The sequence below is a fragment of the Curcuma longa genome, chromosome 18, assembly GCF_044706935.1.
Source record: "Curcuma longa cultivar G26 ecotype Majalengka, Jawa Barat chromosome 18, ITB_CL_G26_1.1, whole genome shotgun sequence".
NCBI lineage: Eukaryota > Viridiplantae > Streptophyta > Magnoliopsida > Zingiberales > Zingiberaceae > Curcuma > Curcuma longa.
The window spans coordinates 3292755-3293250 of NC_133878.1; positions in this window are offsets into that span (position 1 = coordinate 3292755).

The following is a 496-nucleotide window of genomic DNA, read 5'->3' on the forward strand; positions in this document are numbered from 1 at the left end:
AAGTTTTCAATGAATAAAAATTATTTTATGTTAGAAAAATCAAATCTAGCATAAAAATAATGGAATTGACGAAAAACACTAACTTTATTTCTATAGAATCTAGTTTTTTGACAAACAAAAATTATTTTACACTAGAAAAATCAAATCTAGTATAAAAATAATGAAATCGATGAAAAATCCTAACTTTATTGCTATAGAAAATGACAAAATAACTATAGCTTTGATACTAGTTGGAAAATTATTTTCCTAACCTCATGAATTCTAAAACATGTATGAACTTGTATAAAGGAAAATAAAATAACAAAAGATCTAGTTACATCGAAATTTATAGAAAAATTAAATACAAAAGGAAGATGATGAACCTGATTGTAGTGGAAAAGCTATTGTCCTTAAGGACAATGGGGAGCAAAGAGCTTTTATATCATCAACGAATCTAGTAATCCTATGAAAGAAGAGAGAGAGAGCAAGAGGTTGATCTTCTAAAGGAATTAGAGTG